This window comes from Clarias gariepinus, chromosome 14 (genome assembly GCF_024256425.1).
Source record: "Clarias gariepinus isolate MV-2021 ecotype Netherlands chromosome 14, CGAR_prim_01v2, whole genome shotgun sequence".
Lineage (NCBI taxonomy): Eukaryota > Metazoa > Chordata > Actinopteri > Siluriformes > Clariidae > Clarias > Clarias gariepinus.
Window position 1 is genome coordinate 2,475,109 of NC_071113.1, and position 20,104 is coordinate 2,495,212.

Here is a 20,104-nt window from a genome sequence, read left to right on the forward strand (position 1 = left end):
CTACATTTCAGGAGCGCTTTGCTTCCTGTCATCTATTCTGCACAGCCTAAAAGTCCTACACCCATATGATACTACTCTATAGACATCTCGTTTTACTGGCTTTGCTGGAACCGGATCATAAACAAGATTTTCCATATGAATAGTTTCACTTTGATGTGCAACTACATACAGTTCTTGACTAGGATATGTCGAAGGAGTGTTTTCTACCATTTCATGGTTTCATCAGACAGGTCAACACTTACTATATGTATGTTGTAAAGAGTGATTGGATATGGGCAAGGGTAAGTCTTGGTAGACCAGGTGCCATCCCTGGACTTCACTCGTCTTTTTACTATGTCCCCAGTGAATGATTTGTGGATCATGGAGAAGACAGATACCTTTCATGTATCCCTCCACGAACCATCTCTGATCAATCTGAATGTTCCTCTGTTAGACTTCCAGACTTCATTAGCTGTTTTCGTGCACACTCCTTCCTTTCTTCTCGGTATGTTCCACAAGCAACATTATTAAGCCTGAAACAAGCCTGTCTCTTACTGTCTTTTAGCTTGAATCACTTATGTGGACATTCCATGAAATTGCCCTGTACCTGGTCTGGTGTTTCTTTTCAGAGAATGAAGCTCCATGTTTTTTTTCACATATCTTAAAGTCGCATCCCTGTACATGAAATAACAAATACATAAAATGTTATAATGAGAATGCAGCTATTTAAAGACAAATATCTATCTAATGCGTTGCAATTATACATGAACAGACCCACAACAAAAAAAAAAAGTCATGTCAATGCATGGCAGAACATGAATAGACTTTAGAACATGAATAGAAATTTTCTTAATAGAAATTTTATAGACTTAATTAAATATTATAGACACAATAGAAATAACAGTAAGACTAATAGTTGTCAGGTTCACAAGAACACTTTTAGCCTGTGGCTCACTTTTATATAAAACAGCCATGACAACGCATTGCATAATAATGTAGGTAACATGCTTATTTACAAACACATTTTAGCAATTCAAACACAAAGCAAATCCCCCCAAAAAACAACACAGCACAATAGAATATTTTCAATTTTAATATAATCAGATTACAAAGCATATGCAATGAAACATCAATAATAATACTCCATATAATACTCCAATAATAACACTTGGGACTGGTATACATATTCACCACTAAATCATAAAAACAAACAAACAAACAAACAAACAAACAAACAAACATGTAATTATTGTCTCTCCACAACAAGTGGAAGATTTTGCAAACCATACACAATACAAAATCTATAATAATAATTATAATACACCAGAAAAACTTTTTCTAAAGAAAAATGCTGTGTTTTAGAAAATGGAAGCAGGTGTTGCTGTGAGTAGCTTCAGTGCAATTATAATATTATCTGGTTACAAGGAGTGGCAACTTTACATGTATAGTGGAACCTTAGATTATGAGCACAATGCATTCCAGAAGCGGGCTCGTATTCCAAAACACTCGTAAACCAATAATGGAAACACAAATGATTTGTTCCACAGCCCAAAAAAATAATTACATAAAAATAATTAACACAAAATATAAAGTAAAAATAAAACAAATTACCTTGCACTTTACCATTAAAAAAAAGTAAAAATAAATCCCGATAGATAAGTGTTTGCGTATGTGTGTATGTGTATGCGTGCGTGAAGCTAAAGTAAGAACCTGCTTTTCCTCTCCCCCTTCTCGTCTTACACACATGCATGCACACAACGGAAACACTGTTTTATCATAAAATAAACAAGAAATCTCTCTAACACTTTAAGGGACACACTAACGGAATCACCACCTTTAAAAATAATTGAGACAGAGCAGTGGTTCTGTGTAGAGCAGAGAGAAAGAGTGTGTGTGTGTGTCTGTGAAGGCGAAAGTAGGAGGGGTCTTTGTGTGTATGTGGCACGGTGTCCAATGATGCGCACGCACACAGACACAAAGAGCAGCCTTGAGCAGAGAGAGAAAATGTGTTTTCAACCTCTGTAATGAGACTTGCTTTTGCTTTATTCATTACACACGCTGTACACATGCACTTACAGAAAAAAAAAAAAATGTTTTACACACACACACATGGTCACAGTGTTATGGTAAACAGTACATGCGTGCACAGATATTGAATATTCCAGTAAGAGACGTGCATTAAGACTCAGCAGGGAAGTCGTTTACCCACAATTCCGCAGTGCAAGAAAAATTGTTGTGGTCACGTGACACTTGGCGTTGAAACAAGAAGCGCATGCGAGATACATGATACTCGGTAATTGTAAACCAAGACTTGGCTGCTGTTTTTTTCTCACACACACACACACACACACATGAGCACACACGCACACACACACCCACGAGCACACACACCTCTGCATGAGCATACACACGACTCCGCGCCAGGACACACACACACACACACACACACACACCCCCTCCGCGTAAGCACACACACACACACCTTCGCGTCAACACACACACACACTGCACCTCCACAGGAGCACACACACACAAACCTTCGCATGAGCATACACACACACCTTCGCGTCAACACACACACACACTGCAACTCCACAGGAGCACACACACACTCACACATACCACCGCCGCAGGAGCACACACACACACACCTCCGCGCAAGCACAAACACACCAATTTTTAAAAAAATGTTCTTGCAGGACGCTTGCAAGCCGGTAGTCACATTCTGAGGTTCCACTGTATCATCAGTGAAACACAGTCGCAGGTACAGGAAGCCAGTGCAGGGTTTAGAAATGTATGGTGGTGTGGGAAACTTGGGAAGGTTGTAAACAAAATGTGTAGCTGCATTCTGGATCAGCTGCAGAGGATGAATGGTGGACACAGACCTGCCAGAAGTAAAGTGCAGGAGTCATGTGGGACATCAGTAGAGAGTCTGTGTGGGGTAGATGTGAATCCCCTCCATCTCACCTTATATGACCTATCTTCTATGTAAAAAGCAAACCATTGCCATGCCTGCCACAAATTCCAAAGCTTGTAAAAATAGTTGAGAGATTTTTGTGGTTTACCCTGTCAAAAGCAACTGAGCGGTCCAGGAGGATGAGGACAGATAACTGGTAAGCTTATCCAGCAGCATGAAGCTTTTCAATGACAGACAGAATGGCAGTCTCTATGGAATGTGTCACTTTGAATTCGGATTGTAAAGGGACGCTGGGGTTGTTCTAAGAAAGATAGATAGACATTTGTTTATAAACAGTGCATTCAAGAATTTTAGAAAGTAAAGAAAAAAGTGATACTGGTTGATAGTTGCTGATGTCTGTAGATGCTATGGAATGATTGATGATGGTTGTGATGAAGGGAAAGTGAGATAACCTGGAATAGCACTAATGAACAGGTGGTGGGATTGGAGGATGAGATGCTATGCTGAATCTCATCAGGTTAAAAATTTTTTGCGAAGAGTCCAGAATTTCTGCTGTAGGTGTCGTGGTGAAAGTGAAGAGCTGGTAGACCGCTGTTATTTTTTCATCATAGAACATGATAAGGTCATCAGTCAGAGATGATGAAGCAGGAGGAGCCGGTGGTTTGAGTAGTGATTTGAAGATACTGTAAAATTTGTCAGGATCACATGCAAAAGCTTTCATCTTTCTCCTGTAGAAGGCAGTTTTAGCAAAAGTACTTCACATAAAAATTTTAAGAGAAGAGCATGGCAAAAGACAAGATTTGTATCAAGATGTCATTTTTTCCATCTTTTCATCAAATAATTTTTTTGTGTGTGAAAGGTGCAGTTTTTAATGTTAATGAGAAGGAATTAAAAAGGAGGAGGAAAGAGGACTAGTGTTTGTCAGAGGGAGAAAATTTAGGGAACAGTAAGAAGGGTATTATCACAAGGGACACAGTTTTGCCAGTTTCTCGTGCAGAGTAAGATAATTCATAGGCAGAGGATAGGGCAGCCATTGTTGTTAAGTTCTAAAGAGATATCCTCAGGTCCTCATCAGCTCCTCTGACATTTGTGGTTCCACAGGGTTCTATCCTTGGTCCTTATCTTTTCCCATTGTATTTGTTGCTGATCGGCTATAATCCTGAGAAAACAAGGCATCTCTATGCTATGCAGACGATAGATTTATCTCTAGGATACTCTATCAGGGCTTTGTTAAAATTTCTACATGACATAAAGGCATGGTTAGCCCTGATTTTTTTTTTTTTTATGATAAAAACCTGAAAAAAAAGAGGTTTTGGTCCTTGGTCCTGGTGCCAGGCGGAGAGTTCCACCTCTGGATTCAGGGGCCTTGGAGCAGTATGTTAAACCCACAGCATCTAATTTAGGTGTTATTTTATACCATGGCCTTAAATTTTATGAACAGTTCAGCTTCTTTCAATTGAGGCAATTGGCAAAACTTAAATGTGTTTTGGCTATTAGGCATTTTGAAATAGCCATCCAAGCCTTTATCACCACACTCCTTAATTATTGTAATGCTTTGTATTTTGGGGTTTCTTAGGCAGCATTACAGTGACTAAAGCTAAGTTTAAAAATCCACTGTTAACTTCTATGCGTAAAAGAGAAGCCAGTCCTGGCGGTTCAGCGACCATAACCTTAAGCTATGTCGCCACGTCTCATTGGGATGGGACCAGAGCATACTACTCCACGGACGATTAGTCAGTAAGGCTTATGAGAACTGAATGTGCTTCCATGGCAATTATGCAAAACCTGTTTGTAATTTACTTGATCCATATAGTTGTAGATGTAGTTATTTTTGTGTGTTGTCATAGTTGTAAGTTGTAATTTTTCAGTATTTTTAAAATTATGAGAAAGTTTGACAAATGAGAAGTTCTACGTGGTTTGTGCAAGGTTTTACAGACAGTTGTTTGGACTTTTTGTATAAAAAGAAATCCCAATATTGTAATGCCATTTTGTCATACAGCCTTTTTTTAATGTCAAGTATTATTCATCCATTAATTCATTCATTTTCTACACCACTTATTCTGTACTGGGTCACAGAGGACCGGAATCCTATAGACCCTGGCGGTGCGAGGCCAAAGTACAAACCACTAAACTAACTTTTCGTTGATTATGGTTTACAACTCATAAACATAAAAAAATGCAGCAATTTCAGAAATATATGTTAACCCAGATAGCACACACACGTCGCGAAGACGTCTATGCGACGTCGTCTTTTTCATCTGGCAGATGTCTTGCAGATGTCTGGCAGAGGGCGTTTGCTCATCTGGCAGATGTCGCCGAGACGTCCAAGGCGATATTAGAAGGACGCTTAGCCTACGTATCTAGGATGTAAATGAATTAAAACGACCCTGATCCACTCTTTAGACGATGTTAATCAGTTTAATCTGTTTATACATCTGCCAAATGTCAGATAGACGTCAGGTCGACGTTGTTTTATTAAAACACCCCCCTCCCATTATTTAAATTAAATACCCTCTATCCCTAATGCATGTTACAATGACCAAATATGATAAAAAATAAATAAACCACACTCTCAACTAATAATAAAACACAGATTCGTTTATTTTTATAAAAAATACATTAATAACAAGCAAACATTTGATTAATTTATACGAAAATGAGATAACAGCAACTTACAAATGAAGTCTCAATTTAAAAAAAATGTACAAAACATAAAACACCACAAATAAGTATTAATCATAGAAAAACAAATAAACACCAACAGAAACGTTTTGTACTTTATAACTGTTTGTTATGACTTTTAAATATGACCGTTAGAGACGGTTGGTCAGGAAACTCTTGAAGTCAGATGCAGACAGGACACTTTCACTCACAAACTGCTGTGAAAAAATACAGAGCTAGATATTCAATTAAAATTCATAATACTTAATTTATCAAATGAACAATATTTATACTTTGTTCCTCTCCCTTCACAACTCATGAGAACAGACCGAAACCAGAACCGAACCGCAGATTAAGCACGCGCATATAACCGTTGGTATTTTAAGTGTGATTAAAAATACAAGAAATAGCTTAAACCAAAATAACGTGACTAAACATCGCGAAACAGCAGGTGACATTTATGTTCAGTATTTCGTTTCTATTTAAAAAGATATGTGGTTGCTAACGCTAGCAACCTTACTAAATGCCTGCGTCATGCTACCACTACAGTTAACAGTTTGGCGTTCATTCATCACTTCACCATCTTCGTCACCCTGCAAACATTCTACAGAAAAAGATAAAAAGCTCAGACATCTTATCCGTTTCTTTCACACACAGGTGGGGTTCTTTGGCTAACTATAGCAGCTATTGTCAGCTAAATTATCTTACCTCAGACCAGCCTGAAAGTTTGAGTGTAACCTTAACACGGTAACAGTAATAAATCTTACATACAGTATAGTAATAATTTTTCAGTCATATGTGACTTAGGTGAGTGAACATGTGTATACAGACCTTGTATTTAACGCCATTTTCTTTTAAATAAACCGTCATCAGCGGTGTGGGAGCTCAAGAGAGACACGAAGCTCTGACTGACAGCCGCTGAATACACCAGTGAACTTTGGGGGAGGAGCCAATCAAACTTCAACCCAGCAGCTGGGTTACACAAAAACTACCCAACTCTCTGTAAATAACCCAGAAAAATGACCCAACAGCGGCAACCCGGCGCTTGGGTAGAAAAAACAACCCAGTGTTTTTTAGTGTGTACATGCATAACAAATAACAAAAAAATACATCCTCCCTGGGGCCAAGCGAAGGAAATCTCTGATGTATTTTTCAGTATCTGATTCTGTCGGAGACTGAAGCATTGGATTCCTCATAGCTGAAGCCGTAAGTTAAAAGAAACAATTACAATAATTTATTAAAATATAAACCAGTCTTTCCTTAATTTACATCAGATAATTTTTCTTCATGTAGTATTCTGAATAAATCTATGGAAGTCCGTTTCCACCACAAAAAAAAAATAAAAAATCACGTATTTCCCCTTAAATCATTCAAATCATAGCTGATGCTGCAGCTTCCCGTCCACATACCAGCAAATTTCAGATGATAAAGATACGTCGTATAGACGTCGTATAGATGTAAACAGGTTTAAACAGGCGATCTACAGACGATCAAAATACGACTATAAAAAAAAAAACGAACGCTATGTTCAGCAGATGATACGCTCTTTAGCAGACGTCTCCGCGACATACCTGAGCTATCTGGGAATTTATGCACTTATATACTTATCTAACTATATACTGTATATACATACATACACTGCATGTGCTGTTAATGCTTATCATACAAACCAGATTCCAAAAAAGTTGGGACACTATACAAATCGTGAATAAAAACTGAATGCAATGATGTGAAGTTGCCAACTTCTAATATTTTATTCAGAATAGAACATAAATCACAGAACAAAAGTTTAAACTGAGAAAATGTATCATTTTAAGGGAAAAATATGTTGATTCAAAATTTTATGGTGTCAACAAATCCCCAAAAAGTTGGGGCAAGTAGCAATAAGAGGCTGGAAAAAGTAAATTTGAGCATAACAAGGAGCTGGAAGACCAATTAACACTAATTAGGTCAATTGGCAACATGATTGTGTATAAAAGGAGCTTCTCGGAGTCTGGAAGAGGCTGGAAAAAGTAAATTTGAGCATAACAAGGAGCTGGAAGACCAATTAACACTAATTAGGTCAATTGGCAACATGATTGTGTATAAAAGGAGCTTCTCGGAGTGGCATTGTCTCTCAGAAGCCAAGATGGGTAGAGGATCACCAATTCCCACAATGTTGCGCAGAAAGGTGTTACCCAGCGAAAAATTGCAAAGACTTTGCAGTTATCATCAACTGTGCATAACATTATCCAAAGATTCAGAGAATCTGGAACAATCTCTGTGCGTAAGGGTCAAGGGCGTAAAACCATACTGGATGCCCGTGATCTTCAGGCCCTTAAACGACACTGCACCATAAACAGGAATGCTACTGTAAAGGAAATCACAGAATGGGCTCAAGAATACTTCCAGAAACCATTGTCAGTGAACACAATCCACCGTGCCATCCGCCGTTGCCAGCTGAAACTCTACAGTGCAAAGAAGAAGCCATTTCTAAGCAAGATCCACAAGCTCAGGCGTTTTCACTGGAGTGTGGCAAAATGGAAGACTGTTCTGCGGTCACACGAGTCACGATTCGAAGTTCTTTTTGGAAATCTGGGACGCCATGTCATCCGGACCAAAGAGGACAAGGACAACCCAAGTTGTTATCAACGCTCAGTTCAGAAGCCTGCATCTCTGATGGTATGGGGTTGCATGAGTGCGTGTGGCATGGGCAGCTTGCATGTCTGGAAAGGCACCATCAACGCAGACAACATATGCTCCCATCCAGACATCTTTTCTTTCAGGGAAGACCCTGCATTTTTCAAGAAGATAATGCCAGACCACATTCTGCATCAATCACAACATCATGGCTGCGTAGGAGAAGGATCCGGGTACTGAAATGGCCAGTCTTCAGTCCAGATCTTTCACCTATAGAGAACATTTCGCGCATCATAAAGAGGAAGGTGCGACAAAGAAGGCCCAAGACGATTGAACAGTTAGAGGCCTGTATTAGACAAAAATGGAAGAGCATTCCTATTTCTAAACTTGAGAAACTGGTCTCCTCGGTCCCCAGACGTCTGTTAAGTGCTGTAAGAAGAAGGGGAGATGCCACACAGTGGTGAAAATGGCCTTGTTCCAACTTTTTGGGGATTTGTTGACACCATAAAATTTTGAATCAACATATTTTTCCCTTAAAATGATACATTTTCTCAGTTTAAACTTTTGTTCCGTGATTTATGTTCTATTCTGAATAAAATATTAGAAGTTGGCACCTCCTCCGATTTGTATAGTGTCTCAGCTTTTTTGGAATCCGGTTTGTACATGATTATTTTATTTAAATGTACCCAACTCTCTAAAGAGCCTAATTAAAAATATTTGTTCTGATTTTCTGCTCTTGTTAAATCCAGGGGTAAATAAAATGTGACTGCTCACTCAGAATTAATGTAAAGTTAAGATGTTTATGCAGAAATAGGTTTGTAGACAGGAGGGTTGTTCTATCTGCGAGTGTTTATTTCACGTAATTTCTAGCAGTTTGTTTACATATGAACCACTTTTTTGTGCTTAGAAAAATTTGGCTCATACAAAGTTTAGAATAAAGTGTAAAAAAGTGTGTGTATTCATTTTTGAGTGTTGAAATGTGATTGTCTGCTGTGTTGGTCAGGGTGTGGTCATTCTTTGTTTTGGGAACAAAGCTAATTACACTAATCAACACCTGCCCTAAAATTATTATAATTATTATTATTATTATTACTAATATAATTATAATAATAATAATTAATAATAAAAATATTAAAATAATAATAATAAATAACAATTTGTTAATATATAATTAACAACAAATATACATTTAAATTATAATGCACTCTATATTTTAAACCAAAAGCCCTAATAAAAAAGATAAGTTTCAAGACCAGATTTAAAAGCATCAACAGTCCATGGCATCCTTAAATACTCTAGCAGAGCATTTCACAGTCTAGGTGCAGCTAAGCAAAATGTCCAATCTTCCATTGTGCTTAGTTTAGGGGGTTTTAAAAGATGTTTTGACACAGAGTGGATGCTGCGTGGAGATGTATTTAAGGTGATGAGTTCTTTGAGTTAGGAAGGAGCATCCCCATAAAGGCACTGGTGAGTAAGAAAGGCCACCTTGTATTCCATTATAAATTAAACAACCAGTAAAGTGATTTAAGAATTTAGTGATATCTAGTGATATCGTCATATTTATGCGCCCTCATCAGCATCCAACCAGCACTGTTCTGAATGTACTGCAGCTTCTGAAGGCTTTTTCTAGAAGACTCAATGAAAAGTCTATTGCAGAAGTTCAGCAGATAAACTTTGATGCAGTTTATAGTTTCCTGAGGTGAAAAAAAGGAATAAGAAGTAAAACAAATCTTGAGAAAACTGAATAGCAATATGTTGCACATGTGTAATGTTTACTATAACATTGTGACCACCTGTGTGTGTGCATGTAAAGCATTATTTTAAAATTTTGTGTTCAAGTGTAGTAATTGTTCTTAAATAAATGTACTGCAACAATGGCCCCCTTTAAGAAAAAGGTTAAAAAGGCTGTAGCAATGCGAGTGATGAATCTGTTCAACGACAACACACTGCAAAATCTTTAAAAGGAGGCAAAAGCAAGTGTAAGACAGGGTGCCAATCCATCGTAGGGCACACACACGTATGCACACATATTCACACACTACAGGCAATTTGGGAAAACCAATTAGCCTAGCAAGTCTTTGGACTGTGAGAGAAAATTGTAGAAAACCCACCAAACATAGGAAGAACACGCGAACTCCATGCACACTGAGATGGGAATCAAGCCTGGCCGGGAATCAAACCCAGAACCTTGAGGCGCAAGGCAACAGTGCTAACCACTGTTTTGTTTTGCATTTGAAGCTAACTTTAAAGAGCGGTAAGGGTCCAACATCAAGAAACCAAGACAGAAAGAGGAGATTATCAGCTCTGCTAGACCTGGCTCAGCACCTTGTTCAAGTGGAGTGCCATATGCAGTCCACTAGTGTTGACCCAAAATCTTGTGGGAGCTATGGATGATAATCACAGTTATTTTGGAAAAGTGACAAAGCGGTGGTGACATGAAGAAGGTGTCTGAGGCGGAAAACATTAAACAGTTTAGAATTATTTTCCTCTTTAGTGTTGAGTGCAAATTAATTTTTTAATATTGTTGGCCGATAAATGATTTAGTTTCTTTTTAGGAATGTATACGTTGACATCTCTGTGGAGAAAAAGGCCCTAACCCTGATCATCTCATCAGGGACATAAACAACTGCTTTATCTGGAGAGTCACATCTGGAACAACATCAGCAGCATCTGGTTTTGCTGAGACATATAACTGTGTATCATTAGCATAACAGTTAAAACTAATACCCTGAATGGTAATAACTATGAATTTTGTTGCCCAGAGAAGCATGTAAAAAGAAAAAAAGCGGGGGGCCCAAAGCAGAACACTGAGAAACACCAACCTTCGCTTAAGAACATAGTATAGTCTGAACTGAAAATGAACCGGACTGGAACAATCCATCAAATAGGATCTGAGCCAGGAGAGGACTGGTACCTTAATTCCTACTACATTTTCTAATTTATGAAGGAGAATACTATGATCAATAGTGTCAAAAGCTGCACTGAGGTCAAATAACAGAAGCAAACAGATTTGCAGCGCTGATCAAGGCCAATAGGCGATCATTTGCAACTTTAACAAGTGCTGTCTCTGCACTACAAAGAGGCCTAAATCCTGGCTGATACAGTTTGTGTATGCTATTCCTATGTATATATGAACATAGCTGCTGAGCAACTATATTTTCCAGGATCTTAGAGATAAATGACTGGTTTGATATTTGCCAGTAGTTGGACAGCTAACAGGGGTCATGATCCGGTTTCTTAAATACTGGTTTAATAATCTAATCTAAAATATTTTGGAACATACTCACTCCTGAATAAAGAGTTAACTATTTTTAACAGGATTTAGTTATTGCTGAACAACTTGGTACTATTTACTTGAGAAAATATGTCGGTATAGTATCTAAGTGGAGCGGAGAAATGTGTTGATCTAGAAACACTAAGAGCTTTTTTATAGCTCAAGATGCTTTACTTCCATGTTTTTGAATTACTGATAAATAAGTTGGATGTGAGTTTCTTATCTCTAATAATTTTTTTCTATATCTTTACATTTATAACAGGTATAACAGAATGCTGACTTTAAATATTCAGTCACCTTATCTGTGGGGTCAGACGGTGATCCAATCGTGGTTGATAACTTTGGGTGATTACTGATAAAGCTCTATCAGTACTCAATGTGGTAATTGATATGAATGTACAGTACGTTTAATGCACTATTGTGGGTGTATTATTACTTCAATACACTTTAAATGGGACAAGATAGTGATCTGAGATAAGTTTAGACTATGGAATCGTTGCCATATTCCTTCTAATTAATTAATATATTATTAAATCTAAAGAGTAACCTGATTTATAAGTAGTTCATACAACACACTGAATTTCTCCTATTAAGTCTGGTATGGGCATAAATGCTGCTTTTAGAGGGTCTTCAGGATTCTCAAAATGAATATTAAAGTCTGCAGCAATCTCTTTGTCTATAGAAACGAACAGTTTTAAGCACTCAAGCACCCAAGTCTGATCCATGGAGGCTCCACCCCAAAACCCACAGCACCCAAAGGATGTAGTGCCAACATCCTGGTGCCAGACCCCACAGCACATCCTCAGAAGTCTGGTGGCATCAAAGCTGCCCAGCAATGCAAAGAGAACCTACAGGAGTACCTACTACTGGGCATTATGTTTTGCATTGTAATGTTATACTGTAGCTGATCTGTGTGTACAGTATATATGACTATGATGACTTTACAATGTAGTCAACTCTCTGAATAATGTTAGTTATCTTTTATCTATTATTTATCTATTTACATCTAGACTGTGCAGCAGCTTCTTTCCAAAAGTCATCCGTCTACTCAACAAAAAGGGACTGAACTGATACACACACACACACACACACACACACACACACACACACACACACTCAACGAACTCAAAACATTGGGACTGAACTGCTAAGCACACACATGCAAAAACATGTGTTGTTAATTTTTTAACAATTTTAAAAAAATAACATTAATTGTTAATTTATGTTTTTTATGCATGAATGAAATTTTTTTCTCTGTGGTTTTCTTTTTCAAAGTCTGTTTATTAAACTGTCCCGTCATGTCACCAAAGAAATACATAACTGTTTACTTTTATTATTCGTTTAAAATACTATAGCATAAAAAATGTGGTCACTACGTATATTACAGTTATAGTGCCTATAATAAGTATTTTCTCCTTAACTATTTTAACCTTTTGAAGTGAAATATATTTTACATTTACATTTTAGATTTTAAAATTGATCGGAAACCTAGTGGAACAGTTTGTCATTGCCAACAAATTTAGGTAAAACACAGATTTTTATTTATTTTTGCTTGTAATTACTTATGATATTATGTTTTCCGGAAGAGGCTTCCAAAGCCTTTAAGAAAGCAATAAGAATCAGATCACGTCTGCAGTAGATATGACTGCAGTAGAGGTGACATGTATTTGACATTAATCAGTGACACCTATGAGAACTGAATGTGCTTGTACATTGATTACAGAACCTGTTTGCAAATTCCTTGATTCCTAGTTTGTGATTTCACACACACACACACACACACACACACACACACACACACACACACACACTTACTGTACATGCGCATACATACACACACACACACATACTGTACATGCGCATACATACACACGTACACACACTTTGGGCAATTTGGAAACACTAGTTAGGCTTATCTGTATGTATTTGGACTGTGGGATGTAACCACAGTACCCAGAGGAAACCCACAAAGCACAGGAAGAACATGCAAACTCTGCATACGAACCCCAGGCAGGAATTAAACTCTTGACCCTGGAGGTGTGAGGCCACAGTGCTAACGACTACTCTAACTTTTTGTTGATTATGGTTTATAGCTCATGAATATCGAAAAATGTATTATCTCCAAATATTAGATTTTTCATAAGGTCAAGCAAAAAAATATTAAAAATTCCCTAATTTCGGAAAATGATATAAATTTATGCACTAAATACTTATCTAACTACTATATATATTATATATACAAACACAGGGCATGTTCTGTTGTTAATAGTTCTGATACATTACATTACTAACTTATTTAAATGTAGCCAACTCTCTGAAAAATCTTTCGGTTTGTCTGTATGTCCTATGTGTTGGAATGTGAATGTACCTGCTGTGTTGGTATGTGAGCATGCATGAGCAAATAGTGAGGTCATCCTTTGTTTTGGGAACCAAACTAGTTGCACTGGTAAATGCCTGACTTAATAATAATATTAAAATAAATAAAATAAAAGAATAACATTTGTGCAGAATTTTCCAGTAAAATGAACAAAAATGCCATTTTAACAATGAAACATTGGCATTTCAATATATTAAATAAAATATTTTATTTAATCAGTGAAAAGTCATTATTTTCTGTGTGTAATGTGGAACACAGTTAATAATAATAAATATTATTATAAACACAATAATAATAATAATAATAATAATAATAATAATAATAATAATAAAAGTTCCCAGTTTTTGCATGGAAGTCTGTTAATCTAATAACTGTTGTATAATAGTGTACAGAGAATTTGAAACTGAAACTTAACGACTGTAACAAAGATTAGAACAATACCCTGCATGACAGGTGCATATTTCATATTTGTTTCCTGAAACAATGTCTATATAAATGGCTGGTGAGTCTTTATCATGCACAGAGTGGCAGTTACATTTTGCAGACACTACAGTCTATAGTCTGGTAAGATTTTACTTCTTAACTACTTGTTTAATAATTTATAAATGTATTAAAATATCCATTAAGTAATTATTATTTATTAATAATATATTTATTTTAAAAAATAATATTGGTAAAATTAAGATTTTAGGAAGAATTGTAATTCAATTAGTGCTACAGGTTAAATGTCACTTAAAAAACATATATACAACAAATTTTAAATTATATAAAATTATATTTAGTTTTTAAACATAATTATCTTTTTAATATAGAAAATAAGATTTTATATTAAATTGGTATTGATTTGTGTACATACAAACAACAACATAAGCCATGGCTAAATAGTAATAATGATTTAAAGCATATGCAAATTGGCAGGGTGGAATAAAGAGGATGTGGGGAAGTTGATTTATCGTAATTGCTCTTACCAAAATTTGCAACTCAGAACATTATAAATTGTCTGTTAATACGTATGCTTTTTTCCCCATCCTAGTTTTACTGCTACTCATGTGGTCCTCTATTCTGCCCTGTCTGGCTGCCCTGCTCTTCATGAGTAAGTTTTTTCTTTCTTTCTTTTTTTATGTCTTTTTTTTTTATTTTTTACAACAGACCACCAAGCCTGGTGTTTTGAGCTCCTCTTGACCTCTCGCCATTGGGAATTTAGTTGTAAAAAATAATTGCCCATATTAATGGGTTAGGGTTGAAGGCATCATACCACTGTTGCCATTAGGATGTTTTTAAAGGAGAAACTTATTTGGATTGAACCAAAGTTGTTGGACCAAAGTTGACCACATGACGTTGGGATAATTTTTGACCAGGTCAAAAAATACTAGACAACTGTATTTTGGTTTTCCAAACCATTGAATTGGGAAGTAGTGGAAAGAAAAAGATTGGCAGTAGGCAGTTTGGACAATCGGCAAAGACCATATACTGTACATTCCTACAGTATATGTATATGTATAGCATGTACAGTATTTGTACATTCCATCTCAAATCAGGGAACATAGTCAACTTAACAGCTTCCAGGACTGCATTCTATAATGAAAGCTCTTACAAAATGCTTGTGAGCACATGAACATTAGACAGGTCTTTCAGTTAAATGAATTGTTATGTATTCTCATTCTTATGTTTGGTACAGAAACCGATCATGTGTCTCTCGAGATTTTTCTGAAAATATTTGTTTAAGAAATTGAATATGATATGTGCACATACTTATGAAGGTATACAAGTCTTACAAGCCTGAATTGTGGAATATTATTTATTGATTTTATTCATGCCTCTTGGTGTTGCTAGTACTAGCACTTGTTTTTCCTGCATTTGAAAGCCATGGTACCCTTCACTGCAGTAATTGCCTTTTGTTAATTATTAATATACATTACAAATTAAAATGTAGATTGCGACATCTTTCAAAGATGAATGTTTTGGGATAAATTAAGAATGCAAACTTTTGTATATGTATTAGATTATTTTAATACGCACATGCTTTTTTGAAGAGGTTCCAATACAAATGCTTTTTTATTTCTATTTAAATAATGAAGTTAACTTTAAAATTATTTTGCTTGTGGATCATCCATCTCAGAATTAATTATCTTAGAGTTTCTAAATGTTGCTATAGAAAACAAATAATCAAGAAAACAAACAAACCCACCTGAAGGTATTTTTTTAAACGTTTACATAATTTCCACCAAGAAATGTTTATAAGTGTTAGCACCAGCATCATTACACCTGATATGCCAGTCTCCTCCTCAGCTGACTAAAAAATGTCAAATTATCAAGTGAACACATTTGTCATGCCAACCTGGTTGTGTTCTACAGGTAATACTAGCAGTTAAACACCTGATAAATGAGACACATTACATAACCTGTACATCCACTTTTAAACAAGATGCATGTTTATAAGCACACTGAGAATTCCTTTTTTTCTTTTGTAAATAGTGCATATCGAAAAACATTGATCTTTAAGTGATCCTTACACTGTAATAATTACATTGGATAATCACTATTTTGTTCTATATCATGTTTAACATTTACATTTAGGCAGACACTCTTATCCAGAGCGACTTACATTTTTATCTCATTACACATCTGAGCAGTTGAGGGTTAAGGGCCGCGCTCAAGGACTCAACAGTGGCAACTTGGTGGTTGTGGGGTTTGAACCTAGGATCTTCTGAACCGTAGTCCAAGGCCTTAACCACTGAGCTACCCATGGCCCGTAAAGCATTTTGCCCCGTGTGAGGATCAAACTCACCTACTGCGCTAACGAGGCTGTAACATGAAATAATAGTTTACAAAAACAAAACACTTGTTTAAAACTTTATATTATAAGATATTGCAAATAATGCAATTAAATTAAATTGAAAATGGCAATTAAAATCTTTTTTTTTTCTTTTGCTTCTTAAGAGGTTAGCTCCTTAAGGGGAGTCCTTTCTGAAGACCTGCAGTGATCAATACAGTTTTATATAGCTGGGTATATACAGTAGTACTGTTGGTTGGTTTTTCCATCACACACATCAGAAATCAGCTACACTTATGAAACACATCCATTCGTCCTAAAGAACTTTTTCTTTTAAACCTTGTTAGCACAAACATTGCTGGCTAAGAAGTGAGGTACATTAAGGAACAATGTTATGTCATTTAAAGAGAAACAAATTTAGAATTAATATTTATTTGGCATCTCTCTCTCTCTCTCTCTCTCTCTCTCTCTCTCTCTCAAGGTGGGAAGACAAAAGGGCAATCATGGTCTTCATGGTCTTCATGGTCAACAGGTAACATCATACTTACAGTGTGTTTTTATATAACACACACACAGACACATACACACACACACAAACACCCAGACACATACACACACACACACACACACACTTTATATATATATATATATATATATATATATATATATATATATATATACTTTATCAAATTAATTAGCAATTATTATTAAATGTAATCATTTCTTTAAAAATTCTATATTACGCAACCAAAATCACAATCTTTGGAATAACTTTAAATTAAAACATTTTCATCGCTATCCCTAGCTAAGGACTATTCAAAAAATATTGAACATTTTTGAATTTATGGAAATGAAAAGTTAGTATAATATAATATATTTATGTAGTACACTGCTGGTTCTTGAATAAAGAATTGTAATAATAATTTAATATTAACAAACTTCTGTGTAAAAGTTTTTTTCTTGAAATGAATAATAATAATAATAATAATAATAACAATAATAATAATAAATTTATATTATATATTAAAGAATAAAGTGTAGATCCCAACATCATTTAAAGACTAAAGTCTGGAAATAATTAGGTATGCAAATTTATTAATATTTTTTTAGTTTAATAGTTTAATATTCAATTTATTAAGTGCTCTTTTAAAGGTTTTAATATAAATACTTTTTTTAATAAAAAAACACTAATTAAATAAAGGTAGCTTTAAAATGATTTTGCTTGTGGTTGATATATATAGTAGTATTCTAAAGTGCTTAATTTATAGAAATGTGTGTAGATTTTATTAATGTTACTGTGAACCTGCAATTTGATTTACTGCAAAAAATGGGGAAAGAGTTCCTAACTGGTGTATTCAGCTGCATCCAATAGTTTTTTTTGTTTCTGCATATTGTCTTTTCTTGTACTGAGTATTGCTACAAATAATCACACTAACTGTGTTATGTAATGTTTGAATTCTTTTGTTTGTGATGTGAGAATGAGGAGAACATGGTGGTATTATACTAGTACACTCACATCTTACTGCCATCTACTGGCAAAATCTTATAAAAGCTTGGCTTGGTATGAATATATTAGGAACACATACATTATTAATAGATATTTAAATATTTTAAATCTATTTTAACATCTCTGTCTCTTGTGTTAGGTGGGATAACAACAGAACAACCTTCTACATGGCCTGCTACAACAGGTAACTTTATACTTATAACGTGTTTACACACACATACACACACACACACACACACCTAATTGTTGTTGTTGTTGTAGTCTTAAGTATGATTTGGAAGTTTTTAAAGTAATTAGCTGCTTAGTTTTTGTGTAATATTTAATCATCTTATCCACCAATTACTTCTTCCTCCAACATAGAAGATGTGATACAAGTTTAAATATACATGGTTGTTAAATACATGAAACTACGTGAAACAATGTGCGGGTAACATCCAACATATAATTAAACCTGAACAGTGCTGAATCATCATTTTCTCTGAGGAAATGATAGGAAAATGTCATGCAGAGTGCCCGGGTCATGCAATGTCATGCAGGTTTATGATCTGGGGTTGGTTTACTTGGTCAAGTCTAAGCTCACAATCAAGATTCTGTGATGATAAAATCAAATTAGTTAATAATCTCAATGTACTGAATGACAATAGTATAACATATTTGGGGTTTCTTCCCAATATTGGCCTTTTTTCCGTACAAGAATTTTGGGGGCAAGTGTATGACCTGTTAACATATGAGATCTGCCATGATTTCTAAATAGATAGCAACACCTCCCCCCCCACCCCCTCTCTTTCTCTCTATAACAACAATAACAATAACAACAGCTAACATTTTACTGAGAGTGTATATTTCTTGACATTTCTTTTTAAATACACATTTATGTGAATGATACATCTGTATCACATTTTCTCCCACTTTGCTCTTCTCTATATCTTCATCAATATGACTTGAAGTTCCATCAGCAACACAAGGTAAAGTTTCACTATCAGTGTGTATAGAATAGAATACACCCATCTATTATATCTTCTGTAACTTATCAGCTCTTTAACTTTTTGTAATTTACTCAACATCTTCCGCAAAGTTAATATTCAGATTTAGAATATTGTTTGTTTGTTTGTTTCAGGACCATTTTTTCCTGTTGGACCTGGAGCAACAGCTGGTCCCTATAGTGATGGACAATACGCAACAATTCAGTTGGCACACCCATTTAATTATGGTGGAAACACATACTATCAACTCTATGTAAGTAGAAAACTGAATCCCCAGTTAGGGCCTATCCTCATTCTTGTGTAAAGAACATTACACACATTTTGTTTTACATTCACATTCTCTTTAATTTTAAGAAGGGCCTGTGGGTTATTTTCAAATGCATATGGTTTTTAATGGTTGCTTTTATTTATTGCTATAATTGATCTCTTCCCTCAATCATGTTGTTGTTATGCATAATCAACAGCTTTTTACAGTATATGTATGTTCTCCTACACGATTCACGGTTCTCTTTCAGCTTAATATACCTTTTGTTCTCTGTCCGTATCCACGCTTGTAGATGAATAATTCATGTCTTTTTCCCCTCAGTTGAGTATGGATGGTTACGTGGCTTTCTCCATCCCAAACATTGATGATGAAACACCCGATCCACACCTGGGCAAAGATGTCATCGCACCACTGTGGACTGATCTGGATTCTGACAGTGGAGGAAATTGGACCTACGAGCAGGCCACATATGGGCCTCTTATAAATCAGGCTAACCAAGAAATTAACAGGATGTTCCCATCTCTTTACTTTTCTGCTTCTTGGGTTTTTGTCTCTACTTGGGCAAATGTACCACTTGAATTTTCTAATTCCCAGGTAAGAGTCAATACAAATGATTTAATCCTCAGAATCCGGAGAACGAAATGTTAATTAAGTCTTTCTTCAGGGTGCATCACTTCAACTCGTCTTGTGCTCAGATGGTGGAAACCAGTCTTTCATCCTCATGAACTATGGGACAATTCCTTCTATTC

At 35.7% G+C, this 20,104-nt stretch overlaps 1 long non-coding RNA gene across 1 annotated transcript; it reads left to right on the forward strand.

Annotated features, from left to right (window-relative positions):
- Nucleotides 1-18,244: 18,244 nt before the first annotated feature.
- On the forward strand, nt 18,245-19,332 carry LOC128541022 (uncharacterized). Its single transcript, XR_008365615.1, has 3 exons — nt 18,245-18,291; nt 19,055-19,072; nt 19,225-19,332. It is a non-coding gene; the product is annotated as an uncharacterized LOC128541022 (long non-coding RNA).
- Nucleotides 19,333-20,104: the final 772 nt, after the last annotated feature.